The sequence below is a fragment of the Balaenoptera ricei genome, chromosome 3 (assembly GCF_028023285.1).
Source record: "Balaenoptera ricei isolate mBalRic1 chromosome 3, mBalRic1.hap2, whole genome shotgun sequence".
NCBI classification, from domain to species: Eukaryota; Metazoa; Chordata; class Mammalia; order Artiodactyla; family Balaenopteridae; genus Balaenoptera; species Balaenoptera ricei.
In genome coordinates, this window is record NC_082641.1 from 162,938,425 (window position 1) to 162,961,483 (window position 23,059).

Consider the following 23,059-nt stretch of genomic DNA (forward strand, 5'->3'; position numbering starts at 1 on the left):
GCATAAAGTGTGAAACTTGTTTTCTTTTCCCTTCATATTTGTATCAGGAGTGTCTTAGCACATGCTATGGCTTTCTTTTCTCAACTGCTCTTTGTATTTTGTTATTCCTATTTCTTTGTGGGAGTCAAACCATACACCACTGAAGGAGATTAGTTAAATTTCTGGAATATTCCTAGTAGACTACTGGCAACTGGAGGAGAAAGTGCACACTGGCTATGGTTTTTAAATGTGTGTGACACTTCAGCAGATGCTTTGCACCTTTGTGCATTCAGACTTTTCCTTTGCATTGCATGCTCTGTTTTCCCACCTACATATAATTACGACTTAAAGTTGCTTTATGTTGCAAGGACTGAAGTGGAAGATAAAAACTTTTACAGTATCTCATTATTTTTTTGATCTTTCATTTATTCGTTCATTATTCAACAAATATTGAGCATTAACAATGTGCCAGACAGTGTTTTAAGCACTGGGAATACAGTGATCCTCATGGATCTTCGAGTCCTGTGGGGAAGACAAACAGTTAACAAGGTACTCCACAATACTTATGTAACAGCAGTTAAACTGAGGATTAGGAAGAAGAGAAGTAGGGAATTTCCTGGTGCTCCAGTGGTTAGGACTCCGAGCTTCCACTCCCAGGGGCCCTGGTTCAATCCCTGGTTGGGGAGCTAAGATCCCTCAAGCCGCACCACGGGAGTGGGGGCGTGGGGGGAGGAAGAGGAGAAGTGTAGGGAACTTGTAGAATGCATCCTGGGGAGGCTTGATCTAGTTTGGTGCTCAGGGAGTCTTCCCTAAGAAAGTGATGTGGAGACTGGGAATCCAAAGATTAAGTAAGAGTTAACTGGGACATAAAAGGGGCTGGGAGGGTGGTGATGAGAGTAGGAGAGAGGAATTTTTATTCTTTGCATGTGTTAATATCTTTTTATTTTTATTTTTAAAATTTTTATTGAAATATAGTTGATTTATAATGTTTCAGATGTACAGCAAAGTGATTCAGTTATACATGTATTCTTTTGTTAGATTCTTTCCCATTATAGGTTATTACAAGATAGTTCCCTGTGCTTGTTGGTTATCTATTTTATATGTAGTAGTGTATGTGTTTTAATTCCAAACTCCTAATTTATCCCCACCTCCCTTTCCACTTTGGTAACCATAAGTTTGTTTTCTATGTCTGTGAGTCTGTTTCTGTTTTGTAAATAAGTTCATTTGTATCATTTTTTTTTTTTAGATTCCACATATACAGGATATCATATAATTGTCTTTCTCTGCCTGACTTCACTAGTATAATGATCTCTAGGTCCATCCATGTTGCTGCAAGTGGCATTATTTCATTCTTTTTTATAGGGGAGAAAGGAATTTAAAGAGCATGTTAGGCAGAGGAACCAGCTTGAGTAAAGGCTACAGTAGTTTTAGTAATTGTGCAAAGTCTATGAGCTTGTGATTGAATCCTGGATATCCTGAGGGTCTGCCATTCAGGTTTCCTTTCTTCTCTTCTCCTTCTTTTTTTAAATTCAGTATTAGATTGTGCATTCACACTGACCAGGGTAAGAGGAAACTTTATACGAATGCCCAGATTTTCCTCTCTGCTCTAATTAGACTCTCTCTCAAGATGCCTTCCAAAGAAATATTTATTTCAGTTAAGATTTTAGAGCCATTCTTTTTTGTTTCCTGCTTGAAAATGGCATTACTTATTACATTTGTAACACTTACATGTTTTGTTTATTTTATTTTTTAAAAGATTTTTAAAATTTATTTATTTATTTATTTTGTCTGCTCTGGGTCTTCGTGGCGGCACGTGGGATCTTTAGTTGCAACATGTGAACTGTTAGTTGCGGCATGTGGGATCTAGTTCCCTGACCAGGGGTCGAACTCAGGCCCCCTGCATTGGGAGTGCAGAGTCTTAGCCACTGGACCACCAGGGAAGTCCCTAAAGATTTTTTTTTTTGGATGTGGACCATTTTTATAAATTTATTTTTATATATTTATTTTTGGATGCATTGGGTCTTTGTTGCTGCGCGCAGGCTTTTCTCTAGTTGCGGCGAGTGGGGGCTACTCTTCTTTGCAGTGTACAGGCTTCTCATTGCCGTGGCTTCTCTTGTTGTAGAGCATGGGCTCTAGGTGCGTGGGCTTCAGTAGTTGTGGCACGTGGGCTCAGTAGTTGTGGCTCCCGGGCTGTAGAGCACAGGTGAAGTAGTTGTGGTACACGGGCTTAGCTGCTCCGCGGCATGTGGGATCTTCGTGTACCAGGGCTCGAACCTTTGTCCCCTGCATTGGGAGGCGGATTCTTAATCACTGTGCCACCAGGGAAGTCCCTGTGCATCATTTTTAAAGTCTTTATTGAATTTGTTACAAATATTGCTTCCGTTTTATGTTTTGATTTTTTGGCCCCAAGGAATGTGGGGTCTTAGCTCCCTGACCAGGGATCGAACCCACTCCCCCTGCATTGGAAGGCGAAGTCTTAACCACTGCACCACCAGGGAAGTCCCAACACTTATAGGCTTTAAATTTTAAAAGATTTATAATGAAAAGTATTTAAATCAGCCAGTTCCTCTCACTGGTAATCAGTTATCAGTTCTTGTGTGTTATCCTTTGAAATATTTTATACATATGCAAGCAAATGCATATAATATCCACCCTAGTGGTTTTTTTTGTTTTTTGTTTTTAAATAGTGGTAGTGCTTCCCTGGTGTCACAGTGGTTGGGAGTCCGCCTGCCAATGCAGGGGACACAGGTTCGAGCCCCGGTCCAGGAAGATCCCACATGCTGTGGAGCAACTAAGCTCATATGGCACGGCTGCTGAGCCTGCACTCTAGAACCCGCAAGCCACAACTACTGAAGCCTGTGCACCTAGAGCCCGTGCTTTGCAACAAGAGAAGCCACCACAGTGAGAGGCCCACGTACCACAGCGAAGAGTAGCCCTGGCTCACCACAACTAGAGAAAGCCCGCGCGCAGCAACGAAGACCCAATGCAGCCAAAAATAAAATAAACAATAATAAAAAAAAATAAGATAAATAGTGGTAGTGCACTATATTATCTTTTTTTCCCCTTTAATTAATTAATTAATTTGGTTGCACTGGGTCTTAGTTGCAGCAGGTGGGTTCCTTAGTTGTGGCATGTGAACTCTTACTTGAGGCATGTGTGTGGGATATAGTTCCCTGACCAGGGATTGAACCCGGGCCCCCTGCATTGGCAGTGCGGAGTCTTAACCACTGCACCACCAGGGAAGTCCCCCTACCTTTTTTTTTTTTTTTTGAATTTTATTTAATTTATTTTTTTTATACAGCAGGTTCTTATTAGTTATCCATTTTATACATATTAGGGTATACATGTCAATCCCAATCTCCCAATTCATCACCCCCCTCCCCCCCTGCCACTTTCCCTCATTGGTGTCCATACGTTTGTTCTCTACATCTGTGTCTCTATTTCTGCCCTGCAAACCAGTTCATCTGTACCATTTTTCTAGGTTCCACATAAATGCGTTAATATATGATATTTGTTTTAATCTTTCTGACTTACTTCACTCTGTATGACAGTCTATAGATCCATCCACGTCTCTATGAATGACCCAATTTCATTCCCTTTTACGGCTGAGTAATATTCCATTGTATATATGTACCATATCTTCTTTATCCATTCATCTGTAGATGGACATTTGGGTTGCTTCCATGTCCTGGCTGTTGTAAATAGTGCTGCAATGAACATTTGGTTGCATGTGTCTTTTTGAATTATGGTTTTCTCTGTGTATATGGCCAGCAGTGGGATTGCTGGGTCATATGGTAATTCTATTTTTAGTTTTTTAAGGGACCTCCATACTGTTCTCCTTAGTTGGCTGTATCAATTTACATTCCCACCAGCACTGCAAGAGGGTTCCCTTTTCTCCACACCCTCTCCAGCATTTGTTGTTTGTAGATTTTCTGATGATGCTCATTCTAACTGGTGTGAGGTGATACCTCACTGTAGTTTTGATTTGCATTTCTCTAATAATTAGTGATGTTGAGCAGCTTTTCATGTGCTTCTTGGCCATCTGTATGTCTTTGGAGAAATGTCTATTTAGGTCTTCTGCCCATTTTTTGATTGGGTTGTTTGCTTTTTAATATTGAGCTGCATGAGCTGTTTTTATATTTTGGAGATTAATCCTTTGTCCATTGATTCGTTTGCAAATATTTTCTCCCATTCTGAGGGTTGTCGTTTCTTCTTTTTTTTTTTTTTAAAGCATATTTTATGTTATTTTATTTTTACACACACACACACACACACACACACACACACTGTATTTTATTTTTACAAGAGATAGACTGACATCAAGCATTGTACATGGATGACCACAACAAAAGCAACAATGATTGCAATTACCAAACATGAAACACACTCATACTATGTCATAATATTGACATTCAGTCCAGTAATCCTCCACTGTAGCAGCTCCTTTACTTTGCAGTGAAAATTGATTTGTATATTCTTTGCCTCTGAGTCCTTGTGGGATTTTTTTTTTTTTAATTCAAACAGAAAGTCACAAAAATTATACTCATCCTTATCAGTTCACTCAGTCCCATGTAATTAATTTTTTTTTTCATCTTGATCTTTTGTTAGCACTTTTATGAATTCATCAGTTTTTCATTAGAGTTCTGAAAATGCTTATTCATTCAGTTCAGCAGTACAGTCAGTTACCAGAAACCTGTACTTGTCAGAGTCTTTTCCATGAATTCCTTGAAGATGAAACCCTTTTATAGGAACATATTTGCAAAAGCATCAGAGTACACCCAGAACTGTCTGTAAATGACAAAAGACTTAAAAATGACCACGGTTAAAGATTTGATGAAAGTTCATAATAATGCAGTTGACAAGAAAATTAGTTATTTCTGAGATATACATTTTAAAGTAATAACTAGGATTATGACTTATAACATTATACCAGAACATATAAGATTTTTAGAAATTTCATGTAATGTCTGAAACATTTATATTAACATATTTCCATACAAATAACCCAATGAAAGTTTAGTATTAGTTGTTTTGTTTGTTTTTTTATACTGCAGGTTCTTATTAGTCATCAATTTTATACACATCAGTGTATACATGTCAATCCCAATCGCCCAATTCAGCACACCACCATCCCCACCCCACCGCAGTTGTCCCCCCCTGGTGTCCATATGTCTGTTCTCTACATCTGTGTCTCAACTTCTGACCTGCAAACCGGCTCATCTGTACCATTTTTCTAGGTTCCACATACATGCATTAATATACGATATTTGTTTTTCTCTTTCTGACTTACTTCACTCTGTATGACAGTCTCTAGATCCATCCACGTCTCAACAAATGACTCAATTTCGTTCCTTTTTATGGCTGAGTAATATTCCATTGTATATATGTACCACATCTTCTTTATCCATTCGTCTGTTGATGGGCATTTAGGTTGCTTCCATGACCTGGCTATTGTAAATAGTGCTGCAATGAACATTCGGGTGCATGTGTCTTTTTGAATTATGGTTTTCTCTGGGTATATGCCCAGTAGTGGGATTGCTGGGTCATATGGTAATTCTATTTTTAGTTTTTGAAGGAACCTCCATATTGTTCTCCATAGTGGCTGTATCAATTTACATTCCCACCAACAGTGCAAGAGGGTTCCCTTTTCTCCACACCCTCTCCAGCATTTGTTGTTTGTAGATTTTCTGATGATGCCCATTCTAACTGGTGTGAGGTGATACCTCATTGTAGTTTTGATTTGCATTTCTCTAATAATTAGTGATGTTGAGCATCTTTTCATGTGCTTCATGGCCGTCTGTGTGTCTTCTTTGGAGAAATGTCTATTTAGGTCTTCTGCCCATTTTTGGATTGGGTTGTTTGTTTCTTTAATATTGAGCTGAATGAGCTGTTTTTATATTTTGGAGATTAATCCTTTGTCCGTTGATTTGTTTGCAAATATTTTCTCCCATTCTGAGGGTTGTTGTTTCTTCTTGTTTGTAGTTTCCTTTGCTTTGCAACAGCTTTTAAGTTTCATTAGGCCCCATTTGTTTATTTTTGTTTTTATTACCATTACTCTAGGAGGTGGATCAAAAAAGATCTTGCTGTGATTTATGTCAAAGAGAGTTCTTCTGTGTTTTCCTCTAACAGTTCTATAGTGTCCGGTCTTACATTTAGGTCTCGAATCCATTTTGAGTTTATTTTTGTGTATGGTGTTAGGGGGTGTTCCAACTTCATTCTTTTACATGTAGCTGTCCAGTTTTCCCAGCACCACTTATTGAAGAGACTGTCTTTTCTCCATTGTATATCTTTGCCTCCTTTGTCATAGATTAGTTGACCATAGGTGTGTGGGTTTATCTCTGGGCTTTCTATCCTGTTCCATTGATCTATATTTCTGTTTTTGTGCCAGTACCATATTGTTTTGATTACTGTAGCTTTGTAGTATAGTCTGAAGTCAGGGAGTCTGATTCCTCCAGCTCTGTTTTTTTCCCTCAAGACTGCTTTGGCTATTCGGGGTCTTTTGTGTCTCCATACAAATTTTAAGATTTTTTTGTTCTAGTTCTGTATAAAATGCCATTAGTAATTTGATAGGGATTGCATTGAATCTGTAGATTGCTTTGGGTAGTATAGTCATTTTCACAATATTGATTCTTCCAATCCAAGAACATGGTATATCTCTCCATCTGTTGGTATCATCTTTAATTTCTTTCATCAGTGTCTTATAGTTTTCTGCATACAGGTCTTTTGTCTTCCTAGGTAGGTTTATTCCTAGGTATTTTATTCTTTTTGTTGCAGTGGTAAATGGGAGTGTTTCCTTAATTTCTCTTTCAGATTTTTCATCATTAGTGTATAGGAATGCAAGAGATTTCTGTGCATTAATTTTGTATCCTGCAACTTTACCAAATTCGTAGATTAGCTCTAGTAGTTTTCTGGTGGCATCTTTAGGATTCTCTATGTGTGGTATCATGTCATCTGCAAACAGTGACAGTTTTACTTCTTCTTTTCTGATTTGGATTCCTTTTATTTGTTTTTCTTCTCTGATTGCTGTGACTAAAACTTCCAGAACTATGTTGAATAATAGTGATGAGAGTGGACATCCTTGTCTCGTTCCTGATCTTAGAGGAAATACTTTCAGTTTTTCACCATTGAGAATGATGTTTGCTGTGGGTTTGTCGTATATGGCCTTTATTATGTTGAGGTAGGTTCCCTCTATGCCCAGTTTCTGGAGAGTTTTTATCATAAATTGGTGTTGAATTCTGTCAAAAGCTTTTTCTGCATCTATTTAGATGATCATATGGGTTTTATCCTTCAATTTGTTAATATGGTGTATCGCATTGATTGATTTGCATATACTGAAGAATCCTTGCATCCCTGGGATAAAGCCCAGTTGATCATGGTGTATGATCCTTTTAATGTGTTGTTGGATTCTGTTTGCTAGTATTTTGTTGAGAATTTTTGCGTCTATATTCATCAGTGATATTGGTCTGTAATTTTCTTTTTTTGTAGTATCTTTGTCTGGTTTTGATATCAAGGTGATGGTGGTCTCATAGAATGAGTTTGGGAGTGTTCCTTCCTCTGCAATTGTTTGGAAGAGTTTGAGAAGGATGGGTGTTAGTTCTTCTCTAAATGTTTGAGAGAATTCACCTGTGAAGCCATCTGGTTCTGGACTTTCATTTGTTGGAAGATCTTTAATCACAGTTTCAATTTCATTACTTGTGATTGGTCTGTTCATATTTTCTATTTCTTCCTGGTTCAGTCTTGGAAGGTTATACCTTTCTAAGAATTTGTCCATTCCTTCCAGGTTGTCCATTTTATTGGCATAGAGTTGCTTGTAGTGGTCTCTTAGGATGCTTTGTATTTCTGCAGTGTCTGTTGTAACTTCTTTTTCTGAAAAATTTATTTATTTCATTATTTTATTTATTTATTGTTTCTGGCTGCGTCGGGTCTTCGTTGCTCTGTCTGTGCAGGCTTTTCTCTGGTTGTGGTGAGTGGGGGTTTCTCACTGTGGTAGCTTCTCTTGTTGCGGAGCACGGGCTCTAAGTGCACGGGCTTCAGTAGTTGTGGCTCGCGGGTTCTAGAGCACAGGCTCAGTAGTTGTGGCGCACAGGCTTAGTTGCTCCATGGCATGTGGGATCTTCCTGGACCAGAGCTTGAACCCGTGTCCCCTTCACTGGCAGGCAGATTCTGAACCACTGTGCCACCAGGGAAGCCTGTAATTTCTCCTTTTTCATTTCTAATTTTATTGATTTGAGTCCTCTCCCTCTCTTTCTTGATGATTCTGGCTAATGGTTTATCGATTTTGTTTATCTTCTCAAAGAACCAGCTTTTCTTTTTATTGATTTTTGCTATTGTTTTCTTTGTTTCTATTCCATTTATTTCTGCTCTGATCTTTATGATTTCTTTCCTTCTACTAACTTTGGGTTTTGTTTGTACTTTCTCTAGTTCCTTTAGGTGTCAGGTTAGATTGTTTATTTCAGATTTTTCTTGTTTCTTGAGGTAGGCTTGTATTGCTATAAACTTCTTCCCTCTTAGAACTGCTTTTGCTGCATCCCATAGGTTTTGGATCATCGTGTCTTCGTTGTCATTTGTCTGTAGGTATTTTTTGATTTCCTCTTTGATTTCTTCAGTGATCTCTTGGTTATTTAGTAATGTACTGTTTAGTCTCTATGTGTTTGTGGTTTTTTTTTTTTTCCTTTTAATTGACTTCTAATCTCATAGTGTTGTGGTCAGAAAAGATGCTTGATATGATTTCAATTTTCTTAAATTTACTGAGGCTTGATTTGTGACCCAAGATGTGATCTATCCTGGAGAATGTTCCATGTGCACTTGAGAAGAAAGTGTAATCTGCTGTGTTTGGATGGAATGTCCTATAAATATCAATTAAATCTGTCTGGTCTGTTGTGTCATTTAAAGCTTGTTTCCTTATTAATTTTCTGTTTGGAGGATCTGTCCATTGGTGTAAGTGAGGAGTTAAAGTCCCCCACTATTATTGTGTTACTGTCGATTTCCTGTTTTATAGCTGTTAGCAGTTGCCTTATGTATTGAGGTGCTCCTATGTTAGGTGCATGTATATTTGTAATTGTTATATCTTCTTCTTGGATTGATCCCTTGATCATTATGTAGTGTCCTTCCTTGTCCCTTGTAGCATTCTTTATTTTAAACTCTATTTTATCTGATATGAATATTGCTACTCCAGCTTTCTTTTGATTTCCATTTGCATGGAATATCTTTTTCCATCCCCTCACTTTCAGTCTGTATGTGTCCCTAGGTCTGAAGTGGGTCTCTTGTAGACAGCATATATATGGGTCTTGTTTTTGTATCCATTCAGGCAAGCCTGTGTCTTTTGGTTGGAGCATTTAATCCTTTCACGTTTAAGGTAATTATCGATATGTATGTTCCTATTACCATTTTCTTTATTGTTATGGGTTTGTTTTTGTAGGTCCTTTTCTTCTCTGTGTTTCCCACTTAGAGAAGTTCCTTTAGCATTTGTTGTAGAGCTAGTTTGGTGGTGCTGAATTCTCTTAGCTTTTGCTTGTCTGTAAAGCTTTTGATTTCTCCATCAAATCTGAATGAGATCCTTGCTCGGTAGAGTAATCTTGGTTGTAGATTCTTCCCTTTCATCACTTTAAATATATCATGCCACTCCCTTCTGGCTTGTAGAGTTTCTGCTGAGAAATCAGCTGTTAACCTTATGGGAGTTCCCTTGTATGTTATTTGTCGTTTTTCCCTTGTTGCTTTCAATAATTTTTCTTTGTCTTTGATTTTTGTCAATTTGATTACTATGTGTCTTGGCATGTTTCTCCTTGCATTTATCCTGCCTCGGACTCGCTGTGCTTTCCTTTCCCATGTTAGGGAAGTTTTCGACTATAATCTCTTCAAATGTTTTCTCTGGTCCTTTCTCTGTCTCTTCTCCTTCTGGGACCCCTATAATGAGAATTTTGTTGCGTTTAATGTTGTCCCAGAGGTCTCTTAGGCTGTCTTCATTTCTTTTCATTCTTTTTTCTTTATTCTGTTCCACGGCAGAGAATTCCACCATTCTGTCTTGCAGGTCACTTATCCTTTCTTCTGCCTCAGATATTCTGCTACTGATTCCTTCTAGTGTATTTTTCATTTCAGATATTGTATTGTTCATCTCTGTTTGTTTGTTCTTTAATTCTTCTAGGCGTTTGTTAAACATTTCTTGCATCTTCTTTGTCTTTGCCTCCATTCTTTTTCCCAGGTCCTGGATCATCTTCACTATCATTTTTCTGAATTCTTTTACTGGAAGGTTTCCTATCTCCCCTTCATTTAGTTGTTTTCTGGGGTTTTATCTTGTTCCTTCATCTGGTATGTAGCCCTCTGCCTTTTCATCTTGTCTGTCTTTCTGTGAATGTGGTTTTTGTTCCACAAGCTGCAGGACTATAGTTCTTCTTTCTTCTGCTGTCTGCCCTCTGGTGGATGAGGCTATCTAAGAGGCTTGTCCCCCTGCCTTTTTTTAATACAAAAAGATTTTATAACTGGATTTTTTTAAAAATGTATTTTATATTGGAGTGGAGTTGATAAACAATGTTGTGATTCAGTTATACATATACATGTATCTATTCTTTTTCAAATTCTTTTCCCATTTAGGTTATTACAGAGCACTGAGCAGAGTTCCCTGTGCTATACAGTAGGTCCTTGTTGGTAATCTATTTCTTTTTCTTTTTTTTTCCTGCACTGCACAGCTTATGGTATCTTAGTTCCCAGACCAGGGATTGAACCTGGGCCCTCAGCAGTGAGAGCAGAGTTCTAACCACTGGACTGCCAGGGAATTCCCTATCTATTTTATTTTATTTTTAACAATATATTTATTTATTTATTTGGCTGTGCCGGGTCTTATTTGCGGCATGCAGGCTCTCTCGTTGAGGTGCGTGGGCTCAGTAGTTGCAGCACTCAGGCTTAGTTGCCCTGCGGCATGTGGGATCTTAGTTCCCCGACCAAGGATCGAACCCACATCCCCTGCATTGGAAGGCAGATTCTTCACCACTGGACCACCAGGGAAGTCCCTTGGACTTGGTTTTGTGTTTTTTACTTTTAAGCTTCAAATGGAATCTCATACAGAACACAAGTATAGAACAGAAAAAAGATGGAGCTGCTTTAATTTGGTATAGAGAGCAGGCAGGTTTTCTTCTCACTCTCTTGGGCAGCCCCTGAGGGGACTCTCCAGGACACTCTTTCTGAGGAACACAATGGAAACTACCTTTGGGATGGAGTTTCTTTCTTTCTTCTTTTTTTTCTCTTTTTAAAATACTTATTTATTTATTTATTTATTTGGCGGTGTCGGGACTTAGTTGCAGCACACGGGGTCTTCGTTGCAGCGTGCAGGCTTCTCTCTAGTTGTGGCAGAGTGCATGGGCTCAGTAGTTGCGGCATGAGGGCTCTCTAGATGTGGTGTTAAGGGCTTAGTTGCCCCCGCAGCATGTGGGATCTTAGTTCCCATACCAGGGATCGAACCTGTGTCCCCTGCATTGGAAGGCAGATTCTTAACCCCTGGACCACCAGGGAAGTCCCTGGGATGGAGTTTCAACAGAAGGATTTTGAGAAGTCCAGTGGGAGAGATCACCTAAACCAATAAATGTAAAATACATTGTTAGAGGGGGAGAAAGCTTGGTGTCACATGTGGAGGAGGCAAGGGGGAAGGAAGCCACTTACCTATGTTTGGGCTGTCCTGAAATTATTTCTGTTCTTTAGAATAGTCTAGTAGTAGATAATTAATGTTAATTAAAAATTTCTTTGGAGATACATACTGAAATATTATGAATGATATCTGGGGATTTGCTTCAAAATAATCCAGGTATGAGGTCTGTAGGTCACCACAGCCTGTACCAAAATTCTTGCATCCTGGGCTCTCCATTGTATGAGACGGATGGGGTTGTATGATACTAAGACTGGAAAGACAACGTGGCTTTAGGGAAAAGACACTAGAATAGAAGGCCAGATGTTCTAGTCTTTTTGTTGTCTTGAGGAAATCACTTAGGTGTGGCAAAGAGCTTTTTTTTTTTTTTAAGGTACATGTAAAGTTTAGAGTGAGTAAAAATTGCTCTTGTTTTAATTGCAAAAGACTATATACAAATAGTTTTACTGTGTTTTCTGAAGGCATCTTTGTTTTAAACATGAGCTAACTCTAGACTTAAGTTTAGTATTATCTGTTGGTGACTTGCCTTTTAACAGCATTGATTAGTTTTGACCCAGGTAAAGAAGTACAATAAGGAGCATAGATGTATGTGATGTGTCTGGTTTTTTTGAAGAGACTGAGGCATCTTCCGTTAATTGAATTATACTGTAAAGGTGTTGTGAGGAACATTTGCCTGGTGAGAGTTTATGAGCAGAATTCCCTTATTGAATGAAGAGAGTAAGGTCACTAATTGTGTTGAGGTTAAGTACAGTTACCAATACTAAAGGCTGATGTTTTTATTTATTTTTCTGTGTTGTGACCTAGTGTAAAGAGCACAGGCGATTAAACAGAGCACAGACATGGCTCTGTTTGGCAATTGGCCAGCTCACTTCCCATTTCTGAGCCTCAGATTCTACACCTATAACAAGGAGATAGTAATTAATACCTGCCTCATTGTCAGTATGAGGTTTAAAAGAAAAACAAAATATATAAATATTCTTAGCAGTTTCTGGTACTTGGGGTATCAGATAAATCCTTCCTTTTTCCTGTGTGACTATTGAAATTATATAGTCAGTTACCTCTTGCTTGTGTCAGGATACCTCTTTTTTTATTATCCTGTCTTACCTCTTCTCTCCCCAAAAACAAACTCACTCAGGCCTGTAATTACAATAAAATACTAACTAGCTATATGATGCATTTGTTTTCAACCCTGGCCGTTCATCAGAATCACCTGTGGAGCTTTTTTAAAAAAATTAGATGCCAAGAGCCTCTCCCCATACATACTGAATCAGAATCTCCAGGCCTGTGGGTGGGTAGGAGGTTCTGTATTTTATAACTCCTCAGGTGATTCTGATGTACAGCCGGGGTTGAGAACCATTGATCTGCTTCCTCTAGCACTCAGAAACAAATCCCTGAAAGGCTCAGACTAAAGCAGAAGTCAGAGGAAAAATAAGCCCCAGGTCATACCCAACAGTTATATAATGTAATGATAAATGAGAATTGCTGGGTGCATAGTAGATTCTCAAACATTGAAAGAAAAATTTATGGCCAGAAAGACTATGCAGAATAAAATTGATTTATGTTGGAGTGATTTGGCACTAGATTTTCTGTTGTAGGGAAAAGGCCTATGGTCAGTGTTTTGAAATTCTCCAGATTAAGAGCCCAAGGATAGCCCCAAACTAATGTTTAAATCATTCAGTTCCAGTATAACATACAGGCATAACAGCATACAACAATTTCTTTTGTTGTGTCAGGCCAGAGAGTACAACTCTCCTCCCTGCTTTAAGCCTTCTGGGGTTGTAGAGGGCTGCATCCTTTCAGGCCTGTGTTCTGCACTGTCACCAACCCTGTTTTCTTGTGGGTCTGAAAATTCTTATGGCATAAAGCCAAAGGCCTGGGCTAGCAGGAAAGCCTTGGCCTGCATGTTTCTGTTCTACCTCTTGAGCAGGCTGCCCTCTGTGAGCAGCTTCATGCTACATCCAGGCTGGGCTTTCACTAATAGTCTCCTTAGCCTCAACCTTACCGTGTGGTCCTCAGTACACCAGTTTCCATGACCAACCTAGCAGCTGCTCTGCTTTCCAGCTTTCATTGGACCAATTCCCTGCTTTTACGCTGTCCTTTTCCAAGACTTCAGTGATCCCTTTGATCTATTGTCCATGCTTTCTCTTTGATATATTGTTCCTGGATGTAGCCAATAAGCAAGGGTCATTTCTTAGTAACAATTAAGTTTTACACAATAATCTTTAGTCTTTTGCCTTAGCTTGCTGCAGGCTAAAATTGTAATGCTGCCAGAAACCATTTATCTAACTACTCGTTGCTAGATTTTCTTACCTCAGTCTCAGATCCCCCTTTCTTCTCAGTGCAAGTTAATAGACCTAGCTCTGACTCCCATCTACCAGGTAGAGAGGATTGGTGGGAGGAGACTTCAAGTACTCTAGTTCACTCTTTTGTTCTGTGGTTGGTGTGGTGGAGTAGGGTTCAGAAGATGCTGGCCTCTAATCCCTGCCTTTTCTTAAAGGCCTCTAGACTTCTGACAGGGTCACTCTGAGCCTCTGTTTCCTTGTCTGCTGTAAATATGGGATAATAAAATCTGTGCTGCCTACCTTACTTGGTTGTTTTTGAGATTCATATGATATAATGGATGTTAAAAGATCTTTGACAACTAGAATACACACATGCATTTATTAGGCTATGTGGCTGTGAGTGAGGTGGGAGTAATACAAATGCTTAAAATAGTATTTTACTTTTTATACTATTCTGGAGTTGAATATTTCTTTTGCAGTTTTGGGTTGAGACTGGGAAAGGAAATCACAATTCTTGTAAGGTAGAAGAATTGTAATCACTGACTAAAAATAGCTATCATTTATTTACTTAAAATATTTATTTATTTTATTTATTTATGGCTGTGTCAGGTCTTAGTTGCGGCACTCGGGATCTTTCGTTGTGGCGCGCAGGCTTCTCTCTAGTTGAGGTACATGGGCTATGTAGCTGTGGCACGTGAGCTTGGTTGCCCTGTGGCATGTGGGGTTTTAGTTCCCCGACCAGGGATCGAACCCGCGTCCCCTGCATTGGAAGGCAGATTCTTAATCACTGGACCCCCATAGCTATCATTTATTTTTGATAATTTGTACTCGATTAAAAATAGAGTTGTTCAGTTGAAACAGCCTGCTACAAAATTGGAGGCATTATTATACTACTTTCACAGGCAAAGAAACAAGCTCAGAGAGGTAAAGTAACTGTCCAGAGTCTCACAGGTGGTTTAAGAGCATAGCAGAAATTAAGCCCATGCATTTCTCTATTCTGGCAGTGTGTATAATTCCTCATTTAATTATAAGCAAATGTAATGTATATAAGGGATTAAGACTTTAAAGACTTAGTGAATTGCAAATGCACAGAATAGTGTAGGTATTTATCTTCTTACCCTGCTTTGTCTCATAGTCTTGGACAAGTCATTTGGTCCCTCTGTCTTTCACATTCTGTTTGGGAATAGTTTATCCCTCAGAGAGGACATTGATTTTTAATGTTATAATACCATATAAATCATGTAACAGCATTGGAATTGTGTTACTATTTAAATATTTCTAGGTCAGTTATTTGGAAATTGAAATATTTTTGTAAACAAAGTGTTAAATGGAGGTTAAGTGCCTATACTGCCATATTAATCCTTAAAGTAGTTTAAATAAATGTACCTTTTCAAAGAAATACAGTGAATATTACAGCAGTTGCTTTTTGAGTTGTAACTATGTGTTAGGCGCTTTATAACTTTATGAAGTGAAGTATGATTTCAGAGAGCCTAGGTTTTTAAACATTACACTGTGCTCTTAAAATGATACCTTTATACTAATAATTAACATAAAAAATAAATAGAACCCTTAAATGTTGCAACTTAGGGTAGAATCAGGTTTGAATAGAGGAGGAAGAACAAGTTTCTGATATCAGGGTTTTGAAATAATGTAAGTTAACACCTATAGTGCTAACACATTACCAGCTACTGGTACTTAACATATTAATAATGTTTACATATTAGCTTATTCAGTACTTCCAGGAGCCCTATGAAGTAGGCATTATTAATTGTCCCCATTTTACAGATGATACAAATTAGGCACAGAGACAAAGCACTTTCAGATTTTTTTCAAGGCAGGCAGTTCAGAGGATTATAATGCTTATTACTTTGGTGCACTTTTCTCACTGTGGTAGGAAATTCTGTCTTGCTGCATTTCTATACATTTTTATTTTTCCCTTGAAAGGAAATGTGTGTTAAAATTTACTTTAAAATATTATGCAACATATACTAAAAACCATGAAATTGGATACTTTAAAGTGGTTAAAAAGGTGGTTTTGTGATATGTATTATCTCATTAAAAAAAACTGTGCACATAATACATGTTCAGTGTACAAAAATTAGAAAATGTAGATAAGCCAAAAATCACTTGACAGTATCCACAGACCCATTTATCATTCTGACCTCTATCCTTCCAGACATTTTTTGTGTATGTTTGTGTATGAAAATGTATCTCTGTAAGATTTGAGATCATTGTATTACATGCCTTTTCCCTTAGTATATATGTATAAAATTTCTGTATAGCATTCAAACGTATAGGTGTTCTGTAATTAGCCAAGTCTGTATCCAACATCTAAATTATTTCCGTTTCTTCCCATCATTTAAAAAGTGAAGAGATTAAGTTACATTTAAAGTACTGTTTTTCTAAAGTATGCCATGTTCTCTCAAATCATTTATGAGGTTTTTTTTCTTTTCTTTTTTTTTAATTGAAGTATAGTTGCTTGTTTCTGAGATTTTAGTCACTGCCCTCCATGGCTGAAGAAAAGGCTCTTGGCAAACCAGAAAATGTGTTGACAGCTGCAGAACAGCTTCAGTGGCTTTGCTTGTGTGAATAGACTTTTTAAAGTTAGTTAATGTGTGTGTGTGTTTGTTTGTTTGTTTTTTTGGCCCCGCTGTGCAGCTTGTGGAATCTTGCTAGTTCCCTGACTAGGGATTGAACCCGGGTCCTGGCAGTGACAGCCCCGAGTCCTAACCACTGGACCGCCAGGAAATTCCCTTAAGTTAGTTGTTCTTGATAGGGGAATATTGGATTTCCAAAATATTTGGGGGGATGTGAGTTATATTTAAATATTGTGGAAATTCATATGTAAAGTGTAGAATCCTGTGTGAAGAAAATTCTTGTTTATCTTCTGGGAATAGACTGGTGCAATGTTAAAAGCATTTTTATTGGAGTCAGGTTTGATTCCCTGCATTGAAATTTTAGTACTAGTTTTGTGAACCTGGGCAAATGACTTAATTTCTGCCTCAGTTTTTGCATGCATGATATGGAGAAAAACACACTCCTACTCTATTCTTAGAAGCTACTGTGACATCAGAGATAATTCAGTATTAAGTATTAAGTGTTCAGCAAAGTGCCTGAGTTTTATTGTGACCAAATGTAGCTGGCTAGATCACTATACTTAGTACAGTTATTTTACTTAGCAGTTACTCAGTGTGTGATGTGGTTGAGATGCACTTTTAACCCTCTTCAATTCTGACTTGAATGAAATACTGTTGTGAGACTGGGTTGGAGAGTTATTTTGGTTTTTTTTTTAAACTATCTTTGAAGAGGGCTGGGGACCTGAGAATGATTTTGAGCACTCACACATGACTATGAATGCTTCAATTGAAAATAGCTGGGGGGGCTTCCCTGGTGGCGCAGTGGTTAAGAATCTGCCTGCCAATGCAAGGGACATGGGTTCAAGCCCTGGCCCGGGAAGATCCCACATGCCGCAGAGCAACTAAACCTGTGTGCCACAACTACTGAGTCTGCACTCAAGAGCCCGCAAGTCACAACTACTGAGCCCACGTGCCACAATTACTGAAGCCTGCGTGCCTAGAGCCCGTGCTCTGCAACAGGAGAAGCCACGACAATGAGAAGCCCGCGCACTGCAACAAAGAGTAGCCCCGGCTCGCCGCAACTAGAGAAAGCCCACGTGCAGCAACGAAGACCCAACACAGCCAAAAATAAAAACAAAAACAAACAAACAAACAAAAATTAAAAAAAAAAAGAAAATAGCTGGGGATGTTTCTAACACACAGTAATAAAACATTAAAAGTGGGTTCCATTTTCACTTGTGCTTAGAAAGGTTGAAGGCAGAGCCAAGGGAGGCAGAGAGGAAGTTTGGTCTGTGACCCTTCCCTAGAACCTAGGGTTAACTCCATAGCTTTCATGAAACCAAATTTGTTAGTGTACCCAGTTTCTGAATAGACTAACAGTTCATGACACCATGATGGATAAATGTTGGGGGAAGAGACACTTCCATTGTACCAGAATATTTGTTTCGAATAGCCAAAGTGTACCCCCTTTCCAAAATCTGGATATGTGGGAGATTAACTGGTAATCTGAAAGTTGCTTAGAGGACTATAGCTTTTTTTTTTTTTTTTTTAAAGAACTATAGCTTTGAAATGTAATACTCTGTGACTAAATTCTGATATGCTATCCTTGTCCCAAATTTAGTGCCCATTCCCAAGCCAGGGAGTTTTGGAGAATCTGTTGGCCAAGCAATTCTAGCAGGGCTTAAAAAGAATCCTTACCTGTTTCTACCCCTCAGGACTTAGTCCTCAGGCACCTTTCTCTACTATACTCACTTTTAAAAAAATAATTAATTAATTAATTAATTTATATTTTTGGCTGTGTTAGGTCTTTGTTGCTGTGCACAGGCTTTCTCTAGTTGTGGCGAGCAGGGACTCCTCTTTGTTGCAGCACGCAGGCTTCTCGTTGCAGTGGCTTCCCTTGTTCTGGAGCACGGGCTCTAGGCGCGCGGGCTTTAGTAGTTGTGGTGTGCGGGCTCAGTAGTTGTGGCGCATGGGCTTAGTTGCTCCGCGGCATGTGGGATCTTCACAGACCAGGGATCGAACCCGTGTCCCCTGCACTGGCAGGCGGATTCTTAACCACTGCGCCACCAGAGAAGTCCCAGGTAGTTTTCTTCTAATCCTAGTTTGTTGAGTATTTTTTTATCATGAATGAGCATTGAATTTTATTAAATGCCTTTTCTGCATCAGTGGTGATGATCATGTGATTTTTATCCTTCATTCTGTGAATGTGGTGTATTAAATTTATCTGTTTTCATGTGTTGAACAGTCCTGTGTTACAGTAATAAATCCCACTTTGTCATGGTGTTTTGTTTTGGTTGTTTTTTTTTTAATTGAGATATAATGATATAATAGCATTATATTAGTTTCAGCTGTTCAAAATAGTGATTGATATTTATATTATGGATTTTTAATATGATGTTCAACTTGTTTTGCTGAATTTTGTTGAGGATTTTTGCATCAGTCTTTATAAAGGATATTGGTCTAGGACTTCCTTGGTGGCTCAGTGGTTAAGAATCCGCCTGCCAGTGCAGGGGACACGGGCTCGAGCCCTGGTCCGGGAAGGTCCCACGTGCCGCGGAGCAGCTAAGCCAGTGTGCCTCAACTACTGAGCCTGCACTCTGGAGCCCGCGAGCTGCAACTACTGAAACCTGAATGCCTGGAGCCTGTACTCTGCAGCAAAGGCCACTGTAATGAGAAGCCCACGCACTGCAACGAAGAGTAGCCCCCACTCACTGCAACTAGAGAAAGCCTGAGCGCAGCAATGAACACCCAACATAGCCAAAAATAAATAAATAAATAAAAATACTTATAAAAAAGGATATTGGTCTATAGCTTTTTCTTTGTCTGACTTTGGTATCAGTAATGCGGTCCTCAAGGAGTAAGTTAGAGAGTTTATTCCTCTTTAGATTTTTTCGAAAAGTTTGAGGAGTGGTGTTAGTTCTTTAAATGTTTGGTACAATTTACCAGGGAAGCCACTGGGTCCAGGGCTTTTTTTTTTTTTTTGGCCACGCCTGACGGCATGCGGGACCATAGTTTCCGGACCAGGGATTTAACCTGCGCCCCCTGCATTAGAAGCACAGAACCTTATAACCACTGGACCACCAGGGAAGTCCCTACAGGGCTTTTCTTTGTGGGGAGATTTTTTGATTACTCACAACTGATCAGTCTCCTTACTAGTTATAGGTCTATTCACATATTCTGTTTCTATGTCATTTAGTCTTGGTAGGTTTTGTGTTTTTAGGACTTGGTCTGTTTCATCCGAGTTATCCTATTTGTTGGTGTACAACTGTTGCTACCGCTCTCATACTCCTTTTTATTAGTATGGAATCAGTAGTAATGTCCCCACTTTTATTACTTCCTTCCGTGTGTTACTGTTGGCATGTTATTTCTTTTTCATCCTCTTACTTTCAGTCCCTTTTTTGAATTTGATCTGCAGTGTGTCTTCTAGACAGTGTAGTTGTGTAATTTTTTTTTAATCTTTTCTGTCAATTTCTGCCTTTGAATTTTAAATCCATATACATTTTATGTAAATAATGATAAGGTAGGATTGATATCCGTCATTTTGCTCTTTGTTTTTTATGTCTTGTATTTTTGTTCCTCTAATCCTTTGTTACTGCCTTCTTTTGTGTTAAATATTTTCTAGTGTAACATTTTTTTTTTTTTAAATATTTATTTATTTATTTTTATTTATTTATGGCTGTGTCGGGTCTTCGTTTCTGTGCGAGGGCTTTCTCTAGTTGCGGCAAGTGGGGACCACTCTTCATCGCGGTGCGCGGGCCTCTCACTATCGCGGCCTCTCTTGTTGCGGAGCACAGGCTCCAGACGCGCAGGCTCAGTAATTGTGGCTCACGGGCCTAGCCGCTCCGCGGCATGTGGGATCTTCCCAGACCAGGGCTCGATCCCGTGTCCCCTGCATTGGCAGGCAGATTCTCAACCACTGCGCCACCAGGGAAGCCCGTAACATTTTTTTTTTTAATTTTAATTTTTTTATAATTTGTTTTTTGGCTACGCCCCGCAGATATACGGGATCTTAGTTCCCCGACCAGGGAGTTAGCACCAATATGTTTCATCTAACTGGACATAGAGATATTAGGGAAAGCTGTTCTGAAATGTGCCTATCCGGCCAGTCTAAGCTCAGATGACATTTCTTCACTCTAGTCTTCCCTGATATTCTCCAAGTGCCTTAGGATCAGGAATTCATCTTTGTGTTTCTTGTTGAGCTTTGTATGCAGGTGTTCAGTTGAATTATGGGCTTTACAAGGAGTTATTTTGGAGTTTTTCTTTCCCGGGTGAGATTTTAAGCTCTTCTGAAGAGAAGAGTCATATTGCTTTTTTTTCCACCTTTAATTTTCCCTTGTTGTTATTTTCTCTATTTTCATGTTTGGAAACCTCACTTTGGTCTGGACTTCTTGCCTGTTTCTAATTTTTTATATATTAAGGTCACTTGGATTTGGATGTTGCTCTTCATTAATAATATGTATTTGTATAGACATTTTTCCCCAATAGGTTTGTATATATTGTTTTATTTGGTCATCCTGGTAAATGAATTACATAGTAAGGAGGAAATTAATGTCTCAGGTTTATGAAAATCTTTACCCATTATACCTTTGATTTAATGAAACTATTTTTTATTTGTGTTTCTCAGTGACTTTTTTTTATCATAGTTTTGGCATAGTTTCTAAATAGTTGGTATATCATATGTGTGGCTGTGTATTACATTTTCAGTATTCCATAACTTCATCTGCACTTTGCATATTTCATGGAGTTCAGCATACTTTGTTTAACAGGTCCCTTGTTGGATGTTAACTTTTTAAAAAAAATTGAAGTATAGGTGATTTACAATGTTGTGTTTCTGGTGTACAGCGAAGTGATACAGTTATACACAAACACACATTCTTTTTCTGATTCTTTTCTAATTTAGTTTATTACAAGGTATTGAATATAGTTCCCTGTGCTATACAGTATGACCTTGTTTATCTATTTTATATACAGTAGTTTGTATCTGCTAATCCCAAACTTCTAATTTATCCACCCCCCCCTTTCCCCTTTGGTGACCATAAGTTTGTTTTCTATGTCTGTGAGTCTGTTTCTGTTTTGTAAATAAGTTCATTTGTATCATTTTTTAGATTCCGCATATAAGTGATATCATATGATATTTGTCTTTCTCTAGGTCCATCCAGATTGCTGCAAATGGCATTACTTCATTCTTTTTTATGGCTGAATGGAATTCCATTTTATATGTGTACCGCATCTTTATCCGTTCATCTGTCGACGGACATTTAGGTTGCTTCCATGTCTTGGCTATTGTAAATAGTGCTGCAGTGAACACTGAGGTGCATATATCTTTTGAAATTGGAGTTTTCTCCGGATATTTGCCCAGGAGTGGGATTGCTGGATCATATGGCAACTGTATTTTGAGTTTTTTGAGAAACCTTCATAGTGTTTTCCATAGTGGCTGCACCAATTTACATTCCCACCAACAGTGTAGGAGGGTTGTTCCCTTTTCTCCACCCCCTCTCCAGCATTTACTATTTGTAGACTATTCACTTATTTGTTTGTTTATTTATTTATTTATGGCTACGTTGGGTCTTTGTTGCTGCACGCAGGCTTTCTCTAGTTGCAGTGAGTGGGGGCTACTCTTTGTTGCAGTGCATGGGCTTCTCATTGTGGTGGCTTTTCTTTGTTGTGGAGCACAAGCTCTAGGTGTGTGGGCTTTAGTAGTTGTGGCTCCCGGGCTCTATAGCACAGGCTCAGTAGTTGTGGCGCATGGGCTTAGTTGCTCTGCGGCATGTGGGATCTTCCTGGACTAGGGCTTGAACCCGTGTCCCCTGCATTGGCAGGCATATTATTATTATTTTTTTATGTAGAATCTGATCCATTCTTTTTTTTCCTTCCAATTTTTAATTTAATTTAATTTAATTTTTTTTTAAAATATTTTTAATTAATTAATTTACGGCTGCATTGGGTCTTCATTGCTGCACGCGGGCTTTCATTGCAGTGGCTTCTTTCTTCGCGGAGCACGGGCTCCAGGTGTGCGGGCTTCAGTAGTTGTGGCTCACGGGCTCTAGAGCGCAGGCTCGGTAGTTGTGGCACACGGGTTTAGTTGCTCCGTGGCATGTGGGATCTTCCCGGACCAGGGCTCGAACCCGTGTCCCCTGCATTGGCAGGCGGATTTTTAACCACTGCGCCACGAAGGAAGCCCTAATTTTATTTTTATTTATTTATTTTTGGTTGCGTTGGGTCTTCATTGCTGTGTGTGGGCTTTCTCTACTTGCGGCAAGCGGGGGCTGCTCTTCGTTGTGGTAAGCAGGCTTCTCGTTGTGGTGGCTTTTCTTGTTGTGGAGGTGCAGAGCATGGGCTCTAGGCATGTGGGCTTCAGTAGTTGTGTCAGGCGAGCTCAGTGGTTGTAGCTTGCGGGCTCTAGAGTGCAGGCTCAGTAGTTGTGGCGCACGGGCTTAGTTGCTCTGCGGCATGTGGGATCTTCCCGGACCAGGGATCGAACCCTTGTCCCCTGCGTTGGCAGGCAGATTGTTAACCACTGCGCCACCAGGGAAGTCCCTGTAGACTTTTTAATGATGGCCATTCTGACTGGTGTGAGATAGTACGTCATT

The 23,059-nt window shown here is 39.1% G+C and overlaps 1 protein-coding gene and 1 non-coding gene across 10 annotated transcripts in view; one reads left to right on the plus strand and one right to left on the minus strand.

Moving 5' to 3' along the window:
- NSD1 (nuclear receptor binding SET domain protein 1) overlaps positions 1-23,059 on the plus strand; it is a 141,690-nt gene that overhangs the window by 28,601 nt on the left and 90,030 nt on the right. The window lies entirely within an intron of this gene.
- TRNAG-GCC (transfer RNA glycine (anticodon GCC)) lies at positions 3,149-3,221 on the minus strand. The gene has a single exon. It is a non-coding gene; the product is annotated as a tRNA-Gly (tRNA).